This window comes from Lissotriton helveticus, chromosome 2_1, assembly GCF_964261635.1.
Source record: "Lissotriton helveticus chromosome 2_1, aLisHel1.1, whole genome shotgun sequence".
Taxonomy (NCBI): Eukaryota; Metazoa; Chordata; class Amphibia; order Caudata; family Salamandridae; genus Lissotriton; species Lissotriton helveticus.
The window spans coordinates 1,120,964,411-1,120,982,849 of NC_136059.1; positions in this window are offsets into that span (position 1 = coordinate 1,120,964,411).

The window sequence follows — 18,439 nt, forward strand, 5'->3', positions numbered from 1 at the left end:
GCGTGGAAGGGTATACTCAGATGTGAGTCCCTTGCTCATTGCACCATCAGGATTCAAGCAAGCCGGGCCGACGACGCCTGAAATGGCAGAAACCGGTCCCCGGAAGCTTGTTTCCTTCCCAGTACAAGAATTGGCTTGGTAGTTTGGTTTGCCCTGTTCCCATCATGCACTAGGACAGGAACAGACTAATTTGCATATAGCCAAGTTCTGAGCTGGGATGGTGCAGTGAGCTAAAAAACGGTGATGGATCAAGCCCTGATCTTTGGACTGGGTAAGAGTGGTCTGCTTAATTCAGGCACTCTGTTCATCACCACCCCCTTTTCTGAATCATTTTGTCCACCATAAGCGTGGAAGGGTATACTCAGATGTGAGTCCCTTGCTCATTGCACCATCAGGATTCAAGCAAGCCAGGCCGACGACGCCTGAAATGGCAGAAACCGGTCCCCGGAAGCTTGTTTCCTTCCCAGTACAAGAATTGGCTTGGTAGTTTGGTTTGCCCTGTTCCCATCATGCACTGGGACAGGAACAGACTAATTTGCATATAGCCAAGTTCTGAGCTGGGATGGTGCAGGGAGCTAAAAAACGGTGATGGATCAAGCCCTGATCTTTGGACTGGGTAAGAGTGGTCTGCTTAATTCAGGCACTCTGTTCATCACCACCCCCTTTTCTGAATCATTTTGTCCACCATAAGCGTGGAAGGGTATACTCAGATGTGAGTCCCTTGCTCATTGCACCATCAGGATTCAAGCAAGCCGGGCCGACGACGCCTGAAATGGCAGAAACCAGTCCCCGGAAGCTTGTTTCCTTCCCAGTACGAGAATTGGCTTGGTAGTTTGGTTTGCCCTGTTCCCATCATGCACTGGGACAGGAACAGACTAATTTGCATATAGCCAAGTTCTGAGCTGGGATGGTGCAGTGAGCTAAAAAACGGTGAAGGATCAAGCCCTGATCTTTGGACTGGGTAAGAGTGGTCTGCTTAATTCAGGCACTCTGTTCATCACCACCCCCTTTTCTGAATCATTTTGTCCACCATAAGCGTGGAAGGGTATACTCAGATGTGAGTCCCTTGCTCATTGCACCATCAGGATTCAAGCAAGCCGGGCCGACAACGCCTGAAATGGCAGAAACCGGTCCCCGGAAGCTTGTTTCCTTCCCAGTACAAGAATTGGCTTGGTAGTTTGGTTTGCCCTGTTCCCATCATGCACTGGGACAGGAACAGACTAATTTGCATATAGCCAAGTTCTGAGCTGGGATGGTGCAGTGAGCTAAAAAACGGTGATGGATCAAGCCCTGATCTTTGGACTGGGTAAGAGTGGTCTGCTTCATTCAGGCACGCTGTTCATCACCACCCCCTTTTCTGAATCATTTTGTCCACCATAAGCGTGGAAGGGTATACTCAGATGTGAGTCCCTTGCTCATTGCACCATCAGGATTCAAGCAAGCCGGGCCGACGACGCCTGAAATGGCAGAAACCGGTCCCCGGAAGCTTGTTTCCTTCCCAGTACAAGAATTGGCTTGGTAGTTTGGTTTGCCCTGTTCCCATCATGCACTGGGACAGGAACAGACTAATTTGCATATAGCCAAGTTCTGAGCTGGGATGGTGCAGTGAGCTAAAAAACGGTGATGGATCAAGCCCTGATCTTTGGACTGGGTAAGAGTGGTCTGCTTAATTCAGGCACTCTGTTCATCACCACCCCCTTTTCTGAATCATTTTGTCCACCATAAGCGTGGAAGGGTATACTCAGATGTGAGTCCCTTGCTCATTGCACCATCAGGATTCAAGCAAGCCGGGCCGACGACGCCTGAAATGGCAGAAACCGGTCCCCGGAAGCTTGTTTCCTTCCCAGTACAAGAATTGGCTTGGTAGTTTGGTTTGCCCTGTTCCCATCATGCACTGGGACAGGAACAGACTAATTTGCATATAGCCAAGTTCTGAGCTGGGATGGTGCAGGGAGCTAAAAAACGGTGATGGATCAAGCTCTGATCTTTGGACTGGGTAAGAGTGGTCTGCTTAATTCAGGCACTCTGTTCATCACCACCCCCTTTTCTGAATCATTTTGTCCACCATAAGCGTGGAAGGGTATACTCAGATGTGGGTCCCTTGCTCATTGCACCATCAGGATTCAAGCAAGCCAGGCCGACGACGCCTGAAATGGCAGAAACCGGTCCCCGGAAGCTTGTTTCCTTCCCAGTACAAGAATTGGCTTGGTAGTTTGGTTTGCCCTGTTCCCATCATGCACTGGGACAGGAACAGACTAATTTGCATATAGCCAAGTTCTGAGCTGGGATGGTGCAGTGAGCTAAAAAACGGTGATGGAACAAGCCCTGATCTTTGGACTGGGTAAGAGTGGTCTGCTTAATTCAGGCACTCTGTTCATCACCACCCCCTTTTCTGAATCATTTTGTCCACCATAAGCGTGGAAGGGTATACTCAGATGTGAGTCCCTTGCTCATTGCACCATCAGGATTCAAGCAAGCCAGGCCGACGACGCCTGAAATGGCAGAAACCGGTCCCCGGAAGCTTGTTTCCTTCCCAGTACAAGAATTGGCTTGGTAGTTTGGTTTGCCCTGTTCCCATCATGCACTGGGACAGGAACAGACTAATTTGCATATAGCCAAGTTCTGAGCTGGGATGGTGCAGGGAGCTAAAAAACGGTGATGGATCAAGCCCTGATCTTTGGACTGGGTAAGAGTGGTCTGCTTAATTCAGGCACTCTGTTCATCACCACCCCCTTTTCTGAATCATTTTGTCCACCATAAGCGTGGAAGGGTATACTCAGATGTGAGTCCCTTGCTCATTGCACCATCAGGATTCAAGCAAGCCGGGCCGACGACGCCTGAAATGGCAGAAACCAGTCCCCGGAAGCTTGTTTCCTTCCCAGTACGAGAATTGGCTTTGTAGTTTGGTTTGCCCTGTTCCCATCATGCACTGGGACAGGAACAGACTAATTTGCATATAGCCAAGTTCTGAGCTGGGATGGTGCAGTGAGCTAAAAAACGGTGAAGGATCAAGCCCTGATCTTTGGACTGGGTAAGAGTGGTCTGCTTAATTCAGGCACTCTGTTCATCACCACCCCCTTTTCTGAATCATTTTGTCCACCATAAGCGTGGAAGGGTATACTCAGATGTGAGTCCCTTGCTCATTGCACCATCAGGATTCAAGCAAGCCGGGCCGACAACGCCTGAAATGGCAGAAACCGGTCCCCGGAAGCTTGTTTCCTTCCCAGTACAAGAATTGGCTTGGTAGTTTGGTTTGCCCTGTTCCCATCATGCACTGGGACAGGAACAGACTAATTTGCATATAGCCAAGTTCTGAGCTGGGATGGTGCAGTGAGCTAAAAAACGGTGATGGATCAAGCCCTGATCTTTGGACTGGGTAAGAGTGGTCTGCTTCATTCAGGCACGCTGTTCATCACCACCCCCTTTTCTGAATCATTTTGTCCACCATAAGCGTGGAAGGGTATACTCATATGTGAGTCCCTTGCTCATTGCACCATCAGGATTCAAGCAAGCCGGGCCGACGACGCCTGAAATGGCAGAAACCGGTCCCCGGAAGCTTGTTTCCTTACCAGTACAAGAATTGGCTTGGTAGTTTGGTTTGCCCTGTTCCCATCATGCACTGGGACAGGAACAGACTAATTTGCATATAGCCAAGTTCTGAGCTGGGATGGTGCAGTGAGCTAAAAAACGGTGATGGATCAAGCCCTGATCTTTGGACTGGGTAAGAGTGGTCTGCTTACTTCAGGCACTCTGTTCATCACCACCCCCTTTTCTGAATCATTTTGTCCACCATAAGCGTGGAAGGGTATACTCAGATGTGAGTCCCTTGCTCATTGCACCATCAGGATTCAAGCAAGCCGGGCCGACGACGCCTGAAATGGCAGAAACCGGTCCCCGGAAGCTTGTTTCCTTCCCAGTACAAGAATTGGCTTGGTAGTTTGGTTTGCCCTGTTCCCATCATGCACTGGGACAGGAACAGACTAATTTGCATATAGCCAAGTTCTGAGCTGGTATGGTGCAGTGAGCTAAAAAACGGTGATGGATCAAGCCCTGATCTTTGGACTGGGTAAGAGTGGTCTGCTTAATTCAGGCACTCTGTTCATCACCACCCCCTTTTCTGAATCTGTACGAGAAGTCAGCCCCTTTCCACATCCCTGTTATTATCGGCACTAACAGAATCGAGAATACTGTCCACTCGCCTAGACCCCCTGCTCAATACACCTCTATCCACCTAACTCCCCCCATCATCGAGGCTCCCCGTCCACTCTCTTGCATGCTTCTAAACTGCAGATCAGCAGTACGACACGCTACTGACATTGCTGAAACTCTTCTCACTGAAGAAATTGACATCGCCTACCTCACTGAATCCTGGTTCAATGCTCACCAAACCCCCATTCTTGACATTCTCACCCCTCCAGGGTACAACATCATCAGACAAGACAGGCCGATCAAAACTGGGGGGAGGGGGGGTAGCCATCATTCATAGAGATGGAATATAGATTACCAAACTCAAACCTGCAGAATACCTATCGTTTGAATACCTAGGCGTCAAACTCTCTACCATCCTCCTGGAGAGCGTACCTTTTTCCCCGAAGAACTAACAGACCTAATAACACAATTCTCTTTGACAGACACTAAAGACGTGTACTTGGGTGACCTCAATATCCACTGGAATGACCCAGAAGCCGCCACTGTCCTGAACCTTTCCAACCTTCTGGAATTATATAACCTCAAGCAACTCTGCAATAATCCAACTCACATCAAAAGTGTTACACTAGATGCAATCATAGCCAACAATGATCTGGTCTCCCTGAGAGAGATTTCTCCCATTGACTGGTCCGATAACCACCTCCTTCTGTTCAGGATTGACACACTTGCCAGCCTCCAACATAGTTGTGTAGTCAAACCGAAACTCCTGACCAGAAACATCAAAGAAATACCTTTATCCGAACTTGAAGCCAAGATTCATCCCCATCTTCAACTCCATCCCTCATCATGGACAGCCGATGACCTCACTTCACACTTTGACTCAAGAATGACAGAGGTTTTAGACCAAATAGCTCCTCTCAAACAACTGAGAACCAAATCAAAACCTTGGTTTAACGTGGGGTTGAATGATGAACGGCATCAACTCAGACAAACGGAAAGGTCTTGGAGACAAAACCGCTCGTCCTTGCACCTAACACATCTTAGATCTGCTCGGCGGTCATACAAAAACACATCTTCAATGAAAAGGCATCTTTTTTCCGCAGCCAACTCGATCTTGCAAAAAACAGACCAAGAGAACTCTTCAAAATTGTTAAAAGCCAAACTAACTGCACTCCCTCTCAAGAAATCGAAACCACCAATGAGCGTTGTGAAGAAATTGCCACCTTCTTCACTAATAAAGTTTCTAAAATTGATCAATCCTTCTTACAAACTGCTAACCCTCCTTCCCCCCTTTACCGGTCCCCTTCAACCTCCCTTGACCTCTCGGAAAGAGCTCGTAACAAGGACAATCAAACCTACCTCCAGCTAAAAAACAATGCGCATTGGTTTGACTTTGAGCTATTGTCAGTTAGCGAGGTCTTCAATATAATTTCTAATCTAAAACCTTCCTCCCACACTATGGATCCCCTCCCTTCCACAATTATAAAAGAACTCAACCACATCATCTCCCCTTTCTGGACAAAAATCATCAACGCCTCTCTCACCTCAGGTTGTGTCCCAGATTCCCTCCAACTAGGACAAATCACACCCATTCTCAAGAAACCTGGGCTGACCCTAATGATCTTAACAACCTCCGACCTATCACTAACCTCCCATTCCTTGCAAAAACATTGGAGAAATGTGTTCTCCTTCAACTAAGTAAACACGTTGATGAGTTCAACCTCCTTGACGCCTTTCAATCTGGTTTCAGAAAAGGCTGTAGCACGGAAACAGCTATGCTCAATGTCTCCGACGACCTTCACAAGGCCCTAGACAAAGGTGATGCCTGCCTACTCATCCTTATTGACCTTTCTGCGGCCTTCGACACAGTAAACCATCCAGCCCTTCTGGAGACCATGTCGAAACGCTCCGGCATAAATGGCAGAGTTCTAAAATGGTTCACCTCCTTCCTTCAACACCGCTCACAACAAATCAAAATTAATTCCTGTCTCTCAAAGCCTTCTAAAGTCGCACTTGGGGGTCCCGCAAGGCTTGATCCTTTCCCCATCCCTCTTCAATCTCTTCATGGAGTCCCTCACAATCATATTGAAAAAAGCCGGAGTGAACTACCACCTTTACGCGGACGACACCCAAATCTATTTCAGGATCAAGTCCCCCAGCGACATCCAACTCCTAAATACCACCCTAACTGAGATCCAATCTTGGTTCTACGTTAGCTCAACCCAGACAAAACAGAAGTAATCCTATTCTCTCTAAAAAGTAACCATCATCCAATTCAAGAGTGGCTCAAGAATCTTGTTGCCCTAAACTGGCCCCTTACCTTATCCAACTCAGTTAAGTCTCTAGGCATCACCCTTGACAAGAACTTATCAATGGAGACCCACATCAAAAACTCTGCAAAAAGTGCTCTTTTCTTCCTAAAACACCTCAAGAAATTGAAACCTTTTCTACCCCACGATGACCTCAATACAGTTGTCCAATCCCTAGTTCTCTCTAAAATAGACTACGGGAACGCAATCCTTACAGGGACTCCAAAAGCTCACCTAGCTCCTCTTAGGACAGTGCTGAACATGTCCGCTCGACTCGTATCTGGAGTTAAAAGATTTGAACACATCACTCCAGCTCTCAACTGCCTAAATTGGCTTCCCATGGAAGGGAGATGTATCTATAAACTGGCTTGCATCACACACAAAACTCTTCAATCTTCTGCCCCCAAATACCTAAATAACAAACAGAAAAGAGCTGGTCAATCCAGATCGCTGAGAAGCTCCAACTCACTCCTTCTTATTCCTCCGAAAATGAAAAAGAAATCCACCCAATACCGTTCGTTTTCAGGCAATGCTCCCAGGAAATGGAACGCTCTCCCTGGAATCCTCAGGTGCAACCCCTCCTTCTCCTGTTTCAAAAGGGACCTGAAACTCCATCTCCTAAACAAATACTTTTATGACCAACGTCAACCTACCTAGACTACTATATCTGAGTTGTCTCCTCTCTCCCCGGACATTCAAGGATAGTAGGGGCCTGGACTATGTCATTCTCACCTTTTCTTTTTTCTTGCTCTCTCCCCCTCTGCTGCACTGCATATTTGTTTCCCTTGCTGTATTTTTTTCATTGGCTTGCTTTCTCTCTGCCAGCCCACTATGTAATGTAATGTCCTTCTGCTTTTTATGGTGTGTATGTAATGTATGTAATGATGCCTACGGGTTAAGCTAGCGCTATATAAAACATTAAAAATAAATTAAATTAAATAAAAACACTGTCTTTTCTTTCCCTTGCTTCACCCCACCGCCGCCGGCTTGCTCCTGTTCGGGCTACACCAGGGGGCTGCTTGCTTAAGTCTTTAGGTTGCGGGCTCAATCAGTCTTCCTTGCTCCCATGCCCCTGCAGCCAGGGCTCACCTTCTGCCAGGCACGCGTCGCGACCCTGCACACTCTGCAATGGGCACGGACACTCCAGGCTTTCAGACGGGCCGACGGATGTTCAGACCCTCACCACGGCGAACCCAGAGAGCAGCGCCGAGGTGCGACTAGAAGCCTTGAGCTTGGCGCGGCTGAGGTAGAGGCGTCTCCAGTTGAGATTGTGCACCAAACTAATAAAACGATATTCCGCAGCTGCAGGACTGCTGCACGAGTGTAGCAGTGGGCTCCAGAGCGATGGATGGCAGGGTTAGAAAGGGATATCTACCGATGTTGGCAATCCCAAACCCGGCGCTCACCAGCGGAGCTCCTATACGACAGTCATCAAGAATAAATCATCTGTGTATTGAAGTGAAGTCAGCAGTTGTCCCAATTTTGGAGGGTGTGAGTGTGCCTCTTCCAGTGTTTTACTCAGGTCTGAAATGAAGAGGTTAAACAATGTTAGGGCAAGGGCATACCCCTGTTTCAAGCCTTGTCCAGTTGCGATTGCAGGGGTTAAGCCCTTGTTCCTACCCAGGCTCATCGTTGCCCATGTTTCAGAGTACAAAAACTGTATTGCTTGAAGGAGATTGGCAGTGATGTTCCATTATGCCAATTTATGCCACAGCAGGTTCCTTTCCACGTGGTCAAAAGCTTTTGAAAACTCAATAAAACACATGTAGAGGAGTTGCCTTTTCTGCCAGAAGAATGTCATGCTTGAGTTGGGTCAAAAGGCTGTTTGATTGCATGGAACCAGACCAGTTTCATCCGTCCAATTTTCCAGTTCCTGTAACAAGATACCAGCAAAAATATTCAAGTAAGTGTCTAATAATGTAATCACCCGGTAACTGTCTGGGTTCGAGTAAGGGCCTTTTTTTGTTAATTGGATGGAGAATTGACCCAGGACTCTGGTATTGAATTGTCTTGTTGATGAAAGTTGTATAGTTTAAAGAATAGCTTGCTCCACAAGCCTTGGGTCATGCTTGTAAATTGAGGCTGGCAAACCATTTGGGCCAGTGCCCTGTTTCTCCTGATTTTCTTCATTTGAGCTTCAATTGTAGGTTGGGAGAAGGAGAGAGTGGGCTTGTCATTCCTGTGATCTGTGTACAGAATTGTTTGAACTTCAGGGTGATCTAAAGACCCAATATAAGTTATCCAGGCTTCTTGCAAGACATTGTTGCCAGCAGAAAAAGTGGGGCCATGCTCTAGCTAATTAATCAGAGCCCATAAAACATTGCTTTTCTTTGACTTACAAGCTTGTAGGATTTCAATCCAGTCTTTCTCATGCCTTGCACGTTTTGCCTCCCAGATTGCTTCTTTGTACTCGTTCCTAGGCTCTGTGAATACAGACTAGAGAGGTCCAGATGTTTGCACATGTTGCTTTGCATGTACTGCTTTTAGAGCTCGCTTCTGATGTTTAAGTGCACTGTTAAACCACCTATTTTTAGCCGAATGTAAGTAGAGCAGCCGTTGCCATTTGTTTACTCCCAGGAAGAATTTAAATTCTTCTTGCGTGTTTTCCCAGACAGCCAGATGATTCAGCAGATTCAATCTGTTTTGTAGTTTGGTCTCTTTCCACAGCTCATATTTTTCCTGGGTGAGTTCTGACCATTTTAATCAACGCCAAGGGCCATATTATCAAGAAAGGGAGATACATTATCGCCGCTTTTATCGGCAGGAAACTGCCGCTAAAGCGGCGATAATGGGCTTGATAATATGCCCTTGTGAATTCCCATCGAAGCCCAGGTTAACACCAAAACCTGGGCTTCCATGGGAATTCCCAAGGGCATATTATCGAGCCCATTATCGCCACTTTAGCAGCAGTTTACTGCCGTTAAAAGCGGCAATAATGTATCGCCCTTTCTTGATAATATGGCCCCCAGTTCTTCCCGAGTCCTGAAGGCCTATATTGTTCCCCATGCAACGTGTTCATTGTTATTAGTAATCTCTACCATCAGAGACTGATGATCACTTTCTCGGAGGTCTTCTGCAATAAACGTTCTGTACACGTAATCCAGCACTGACCCTGCCGACGTAGCTTTTTGTGTCACCGCCATTGGGTAGTCTGTGACAAACCTCCCATTTAATGTTCTGAGACCTACGGCTTCAAACATGGACAGCAGCTGATGGACAAAGCTGTTTAGCTTTGCATATTTAGAGCCTGCTTGGGTATGACATGGCTTGCATCCAAAAGCAAAAAGAACAGATCATAGACGGAATGCTGAACAATGCAAACGTTCACCCGAGTCACAAAACTTGGTTTAATCCATTGTGTTTTTGCTCACCGCGCCACCTGAGTTTGGACCCAGCCATATGCAAATCAGTCTTGACCCTGCTCTTCATGGGAACATTCCAGCCCGTACTGCCAAGCCAGGTCCTCCTTGGACTGGAAACAAGCACCCTGGGACTGGTTTCGGGGTATCACCCCATATCAGCCAGGTTAGCTTGAATCATGTGACACAGTGAACACGGGACCCACGTCTGGGCATACCCTTCCCACTTAGGGCAACAAAAATGAAAAGAACAGATGATGGACGGAATGCTGAACAATCCAAACACAGATCTGGGTTTAATCCATTGTTTTTCTGCACACCTCGCCACCCCAGTTTGGACCCAGCCATATGCAAATCAGTCTTTACCCTGCTAATCATGGGAACAGTCCAGGCTTGTATCCACAGCACATTCTTTCATGCTACTCTTAGGACGGGTTGCTGAATTTAGATTGAAATTGCTGGACACTATTCATGTGACGCACGAATAACAGCTGTTTAGTTTGAGCAATGCATGTTTCAGTTCAGGGATGCACTTGCCTTTTGGCTTCAGTCGTCCTTTGGGTTCAGATAAACATTCACTACTAGGACCATTATTTCTCAAGTGAGATTTCCAATCATTAATCTGTAATGCTTGCAAACATCCAATTTTCAACTCATTTACACTTAAAGCTTGGTTACGGTCCCATAGCTGCTTAGGCTGCCTTTTGTCCTGACTCTAGCTGCACTTTTTACGGTGGGTTTATAAAACTGTGAACAGCCCATTAGAGGTATTTCTCCAAGGCTCCAGGTCTCCTGGAGACATATTTTGTCAAAGTAGCGTAAGTGGGTTTCTAGTTCAGGATCTATTGCAATCTTGCCGGCCCTGGTGATGTTCCATGAAATCAAGGAGATCTTCCTGTTAGGATGTACACAGAAACCTCTTGTTGGCGCATGAGTGCTAGGAGCCTTTGCGAAGAGTTTCCGTGAGCCAAAGTTCTCATTACTTGGCAATGTCAGACCAGTGCATCTAGCTTCGTGTGTTGTGGATAAGGTGACTTTCAAATTGCATCTAGTTTGTTGCAATTCATCTGAGGCACCTTTTGCACTTATTAACACCAATTGGCTGCTTTTCAAGGGTCTGCGCTCTTCCCGCGTATATGCTGGGTCAAGAAGTGAGGCTATTTCTCTGGGACTGGGCAGCACAAAATGATTACCCACTCTTCCAGCAGAGAGGTAAGACCAGGGCTTTAAGTGGGAAAAAAAACTGGGGGCGCTCTACTAGGGGGTTGGACACATTTCTTAAATGGGTGTGGCCTATCCAAATAGGGGTGTGGTCTAAATCAAGATATCTAGCATTGTGTGCTTAAGAAAATCATGAAGTCGCATCCAGCAAAGTATAATAAAATAGGCAAAAAGTATATTTATTAAGTATAAACCATAAAATACCAAACACTTTAATAAAACATGTAAAAATTATTTACATTACTTAAAAATCTATTGCAGGATATCCCAAAAGCCTTGAAGATATTCACTGTGTCTATTTTGCTGGGGTTTCTCACAACAATTTTCTTCAGCAGACCTTCTACCTTTTGCCAGCCATTTTGCGATGCAGGGCGCGTTACGAAATTCATTTTATTTATTAAATTGTTTACTTATCTCCAATTATCCATATTCTGGTTTTTAGCACCCCCCACCCTGCCCCTCCCCCACCCGCCTTTCTGCCCTACCGGAGCACCATCCACGGGCCGCGGCTGCTTTTACATTATTTGTTCCAGGCAAGGGCAGCAAAGTAAAATACAATGTCCCCACCACCAAGCAGGGCCAGACAAGACTGGAGGAGCAAAGCTCGCCTGCATTATTCTCCATGGAAGAGACCCCTGACCCTGGAGCAGATTCAAGCGAGGTGGCGAACACAGCCCTCTGGGCAGAATTTATGCCATTGGCGCAGTCACAGGGGGTACCCCAAGACAGAACAACTGGCAACTCTGTGAGACCACAAGACTCAGACTCAGTGTGGCTTCTGTGAGCCAGGATGCACCCACCACCCACAAGAGAAGATAGGCAGCCGGACCAAGCAACACGCCCAAGCCGAGGAAAGCAAGGAAGGTACCGCTAGACTCCGCTCCACCAGTGGTCAGATTTCCTGAGCCCAGCTTGACAAGCCAACAGGTCATGACACAGCCGTCCCTGCAGCTGTCCAGTGCAAGTGCCAAGGCAAAGCAACCTGGCGGCCAAAAGAAATCAACGATAAAGGGGCAGTTGGCTGTGGTGCAAGGGCAGATGGCCACGTTAAAACCCTGACAGAGTCCCGCGCTTTGGCAGGCACCCTGCAATGAGTTAGGGGTGGTACTGGAGCCTGAAACAACCCAAGGGCCCACCCATGTGTTACATTCTTGGTCATAGAGCTGGACACAGTGAAGGGGATGTGTCTTATGCATGGGACAAAATAACGGCCCTGTACACAGAGATATAAAGCTTGCTGGCTAGGGAAAAGGTGACACTAGGAAACATCCAGAGCTTGTTAGGTAAGCTCAACTTTGCTGCCTGAGTAATCTTGTCAGGAAGGCCTTTTGCTCGCAGATTGGCTAGGGCATCGGCCAAGGACAGTCGGGAAACATCACTTGGTTCAGCTGAACCAGGGGATCAAAAAAGACCTGGCAATGTGGGCTACCTTCCTGAGAGATTTCAATGGGGCCCTGATCTGGCGAGCCCCACGGGCAACCAACCAACAGCTCAGGCACTTCACTGACACATCAGGGCACAAAGGATTCAGAGCCATACTAGGATCCCATTGGTGCCCAATGCCTTGCACAAGACAGGCATCTCAAAGATCGGAGCAGTCCTAGAGCTCTTCCCCATAACATTACCACTCAAGCTTTGGCCTAGGGAACTAGAAGATAGAGAGATAGTGTTTTTGTCTGACAACATGTCAGTAGTGCATGAGGTTAATGCCCAGACAGCAAAATGCTCCATCCTGCTCAGCCTGATCAGAGCTGGTCAAGGCTTGCCTTTACAGCAACGTTGACTTCCGCACACGCCATGTGCAAGGCATGAAGAACACTGCAGCTGAGGCACTTTCTCGTTTCTACTGGGAGAGGTTCACTAAAAAGGCTCAGTTCCTATCGGAGGCCAGCGTTTTACATAACGATGACACCAGCCAATGAAATTGAGGGGCGGGGATTCAAGTCCCCTTCTGAAAACTCCTCATCTACAATATATTTCGCCAGAGTGAACAGATCATGCGCGCTGCAACGCTAGGCGAGAGCTAAAAATAGCTCAAGCAAAGATCATTGAAGATGAGGTGACAGGGAGATGTCTTCTATTTCCACATTGAATATGTTTGCACTGTCGCTTAGGGATCTAGTGGCTCGTAGATCTCCAGCTAAAACCTTGGGGTGCACCACTGGAGCATTTTGGTGATCCTGCTTGGTATTTGGGGAGCAAAAATATTCTCGTATTCTTTCTTCGGTTTTAATTTGAGCTTGCTCAGTAATTTGGGGCACTGATTTGCCTTCAGTTTGGTTGCTTAATGCATTTGGAGTTTCGCTCCCTTGGCCTGAGTTGTGGTCAGTGGTTGATGGCAGACTCTGGTTTCTGTATCTTTTCATGCTGAGCTAAAATCCTTTGTTTATTAATTTATTGTTTTTAAGCATATTTTGCGCTTTATCAGGAGTCAGCTGCTGGTTCTCATTTGAAGAGTTTGAAGAGTTTGCACACAGGTGGTCAAAAGAAAGCAAAAATATGTGCGGTAACTAGGACTTAGGCTTAAGGCTTTGCGTGTGTTCTTCCTTCTATTGTGGGTCACACAGGTTCTCTTTCCCATGTTTCCGTTATTTTAAGGATTTCTGGCCCTTATTCGAGTTTTTTGGACAAGAAGTGATTAAAAGTAGGCACCACGGAACTCTTTGAGGCAGGGGCTCTAGCCTTCATGCCACCTCATGCAAGCTGGTGCCAGGATGCTCCTGGCACTGTTGACGGGTGGCAATTTGATTGAAAATTGTAGTAGAATTTGTGTTTAATTTATGTTTGAAGGTGACGCAATAGTTATACTCTCCAGGAGATGCTGGAGGATGCTGACCTACCATGACTTGATTTGTTCGCTATTAGGTACTGCGTCAGGTATGTGCCAGTGCCTCGGGTGTCGTGTCTCCCAGGTGTCTGGGGACCTTTGTGCAGGGTTAGTTGTTTTACCTTTTTTTAGATTGATGTCAGTATGTACATCTATGTTTATGGCTTGTTAAAACCTTTCTCCTTTTTTTCAAGGGAGCACCACTGCTCAAACTGCTGGATCCTGCTTTTCCCAGTTGAGCCTCCACCAGGTACCCCCAAGTGCCAGGGCGGACAGACCGATAGCCAACATCCGTCGGCCGCAACCACAGCCAGCAGCCACTGATTGTGTCTGTTCACCACCAGAATACCACTGATTGTCAATCACCACATCTCCAAGTAATTCTGGGGTGATCCCAAGCCTCCAATGCTGTTCAGCGAGACTATTTGTAGATCTCACAGGTGCTGATAAAACAGCATGGGCATGAGAGGCTTGGCGACCAGAGGAAATCCAAAGGGGGGGGACGGAATGTCCAAGCGGGAGCTCGCCCTGCAAGCCGCACCCAGTCCTAACTGGGCTTCTTCCGTCAAGGTCCCGGGCTTTCTCTCTGCGGCAGCTGCCATGCTCGCCCTCATCCTCACATGCACCCCCGGCTCAACACCTTACCCCACCACAGCCCGGAATAGCAGGGGGATAGCAGGGGGGCTGCACACAATGATTCAGTGGCCAAAGCATTCAGCGTTCAATGCGCTTTCTCACGGAGGCTCCGCCCCAGCATGATGCAGTTAATTATAGTTATGAGGGCTTTGCATTTATTTAGCTAAATAATGAGGTGATTGTCAACCTTATATTCATGCTTGTTCAAGTGCTGCCCCTAATTTTCCATCTACTGTCTTCCTCACCTGAACCTATGGGCTCAGTCTCAATCTGAGGGCAACCCTGGCAACTCCCAACATCCAAATATCTGTGAGTAGGAACAGTAGCAATCTGGTATCAGCACAGCTAAGCCGGTAATGAGAGGCCTGAACAACTGTGCTGCTACTACCACAAATGCTAGACCTCATGCAGCTGCCTGACATTCCTAAAAAATTGAACCCTCAGCATTCCCCGAGCTCACACATAAAAAATACAACACACACAAACACTAACTAATGATTCTCCCAAGAGTCCCTTTTCCAATGTGTTTGTTTAAAAAAAGCATATATGGTTGAAAAATACTGCTCTACTAATCTGAGAGTCTACCTGTGACCACAGACAGGTCTAACATCTACTAATCCACTGTTAGCCTAGGCTATCCCAGTTCAGCAGGGAAGAAACACAGTCTGCCCAAAAACACGTGGAGAAAACAACAAGGGGAAACATTTCCTGGGACTCTCTAATGTTGATCAAAAGTCCCGGACTGGTAAACTCCTATGCACTGCCATTGGCTTGGCACCCAAGTATACAAAAATGTTAGGAGTGGGATGCTTGAATTATTCTCAGCCACTGGAAATCACTCGAGGCAGCATCACAGTCCATGGTTATTTTGCACACCAGGCCACCTCAGCTTGAATCTAGCCATATGCATATCAGCCTTGATCCTGCACCGATAGGAACAGTTCAGCTCAAACTGCCAGGTGAGGGTCTTCCCGAACCAGAACACAAAAACGCAAGACCGGTAATTTTGCAAACATTACCTCCATCACATTTTGTGTGATTATGGTAAGCATTCCTCCAATCACCTTTTGTGTGTTTGATAGGATTGTAGATTCCTAACATACCTTGTAAGCTTGAGACCTGTTTCCTTTTGGCCCATTTCCCAGTACCTTGTACTTCACGGAAATTGGAGCTCACGTGGCAAAACATGTACTTTTCCTCTCATACCCTGGAATAACCTGCATCATCATCTCTGATCCTGAAGACTATAACTAGTGTCAAGACACTGAAAAACATGCAGTTGGAATTTCGAAACCCTAAACCCTAAGTAGCAGCTGTATACAGCAAAAAGTGCATTTGTGTTTTGAGCCCTGGAAACTATATACAGTGGCCATACATACATTGGGTCTCCTTAACCCAGCAAAGAGAAACAATTGTGCTGTCTCTTGGCACATTAACCTTCTAACTTTTGTTGATGCTCTGTCCAGCTCTTACATTCAGTGTAGCAGTTATGGGCCTCTGCCTTCCACACTACCTACATGCTCAAGTGTTTTATTAAGTAGCCACTGTAATGCTTACTTGTTCAACCTTCCTTTGCCATTCTGGCAACTGGGACTGCTGAAGCTGTCCCATTTTTTAAATATTGTGAAGGCTGCACTGGTTTTGGATCATTTGAAGCCCAGGTAAGATATAACACTGTTAAATGGCAAATTGTCAGAGACATCATTAATCATGAATAATCAGAACACTTCTTTTTCCTTCAATGATAACCATGAAACCCATCATAACCCCTTTGGGGGTCAGATTGTCACTAGCCCTACCCACCCCCTTACGATAGACAGTTTGTACTTTGACTTTTGTCTCTTCAAACCCATCCTGCACTTTCCAACTCTTGAGCCAGATGAACTAGTGCCGATACCCCATAGCCCCCTCCGCCCCCCAGGCATGCAAGTGCGCCTTGAAAAGAGTGACCCGAAAAAAGACCAGGCTACCAGATTTTATGTTAGAGAAAACTTGCTGCAGGTTTATATTGGATATGTAGGCAAAACAAAAATGGGTTAGTTTACGGGCGATCCAGCACGGCCAGCGGATCAGCAACCTATACTTACCGCCTACCTGATTGGCCAAATAACACCAGGACTACATACCAACAGGTGCAATAACTCTTGGGAGTCCTGCAACCTGTGACCCCCTAACACTGAACTCACACCTGGTGACCAAGCTCCCAGTTGCTCAGGTTTACAACTGCCCATGGGACTAACAGGGTGCTGACGTTTTTTTTCCCAGGGTCCTGCCATAAGGACTTGCGGGTAGTTGGCCAGGAGCACACCCGCTGTGCTCCCTCTTTGGTTGTATTCTGCACCAGAAACCCTTGGATTATCCCATAACTCTTCCTGCAACATACAACAAATAAAAGAACTGCCAGTGTAAAGAAACAGCCCATCTCCTGGAAACATAGAGGGAGGGTGGGCCATCGCCTCAAGCCCACCAAAAGAGGATGAAAGGTTTTGGGGGCCAGGTATATATCACCATCCGTGGCCCCCTTGCCTCCAAAGTGCGCCTGCGTCAGAAGAGTCCACCTTGACCCCATAGCAGGTTAGTGGTGGCCCTCAGTCTGGCTTGAATCCCCCAAAACCGGATGGTCGGCGGTGCTAGGTCCCTGCCTGCCAAGTTGGCCATGATGCGGTCAGCCCCATAGCACCAACACACCATAGCCCCCTTCGGCCCCCAGGCATGCAAGTGACCCTTCAATTGAGTGACTAGAAAAAAGTCCAGTTTTTTAAGAAACAAGGGAGACCCAACAGATAGCTAAGTACCATGGGTATAACAACGTTATAGTGAACAAGACGGTCCTTAGCTTATTTCAGAATCAACAAAAAGATGCTGTATAGAAACACAATGGAAAACTATACGTGTTATAAAATTTCCAAACCCAGCCGGGAGAGGAGTTTATTTTATAAAGAAGCAATGTTCAATCCAATAATACAAATGTAATCACAAGACACAAGCCTGTGTCGTACATGAAAAGAAGGAAACAGAAAGATAGCATAAGGGTGAAAGAGGTGTCTATCAGGCATAGAGCGAGAGCAAAGACAGGGTACTGTTAATAGGTAAAAAATCAATCACAGTATCGCCTGGAGTGGAATATAAACAATCTTATTGGTCAATATTGTAAATATGAACCCACTCATGGGTGTCGACGTTTCGATCCCTATTGCTCAACAAGATACATGGGATCATCATCAGGACAGTTGTAATGAACAAGACATGCCTGATTGTAAATGAAGCCTGTTTAGGAGAGACGAAGAGAAAAAGATATTTCAAACAACTTAAGAGTAGTTTGCAGGCGCATGCCAACTATGTATCGAAATCGCAGTGTGTGACCAAGTGCATGGTGTGTGTGACTTAATCAAGCATCAAGTAACAGCATTTTAAAATTCCTCGGAATCGCAGTGGCGTGCGTGAAGGGCTGCGAGAATTAGAGTGACGTGACGTGATGGTGAACCATTCAATTAATGGTCTACTGGGTATGAGGATTGTTAATGGGAAGTGTCAGTGGTAAATAAAGTATCGTGAATGAGGGCGAGGGTGGCCTATAATCCAAGTGCGGTGGACGGTGTGCTACCCTTTAATGATTTAGTCCCGGGACAAAATGCTAGGGACGGAGTCAGGTTGGAATACCCAAGTTTTCAAGTAACACAAACCATGATTTCTTAATTAATGAAGCTAAAACCGGACAACGTACCACGCAGTGAACTGACATGGAGGTCTCTACGGGGGTCCGGACGCAATTGGTAATGCAGGAAAGTTAAACAGTGTTGATCGCTTCCAACCGCGAGGGTGGCGCTGAAAACAGAGAGACGCATTTAATAACAGGCTACGGGGGAGGCTCTGTAACTAAGGGCGGCGGCGGTCTAGCTTACCTTGAGGTGCTCAAATGGCAAGCAATACGGAGTTCT